Here is a 212-nt window from a genome sequence, read left to right as displayed (position 1 = left end):
AGTTTCATGCAGATCGGTCAAACTTCCTAGGAAGAGATAGATTTTAAGTGTTTTTCAAAAAATTCAAAATGGCGGAAAATCTATATAACCGGAAGCTATGGGTTCTTGAGGCAAATTTGTTCCTCATGAGGAGAGGCATCTCTGTGCAAAGTTTCATGTCTCTACGACATACGGGGCATGAGATATGCCCATTCATTCATTTTTAATAATCT

This window comes from Epinephelus moara, chromosome 24, assembly GCF_006386435.1.
Source record: "Epinephelus moara isolate mb chromosome 24, YSFRI_EMoa_1.0, whole genome shotgun sequence".
Lineage (NCBI taxonomy): Eukaryota > Metazoa > Chordata > Actinopteri > Perciformes > Serranidae > Epinephelus > Epinephelus moara.
The sequence above is the reverse complement of the archived record's forward strand: the minus strand, read 5'-3'. Positions refer to the sequence as shown.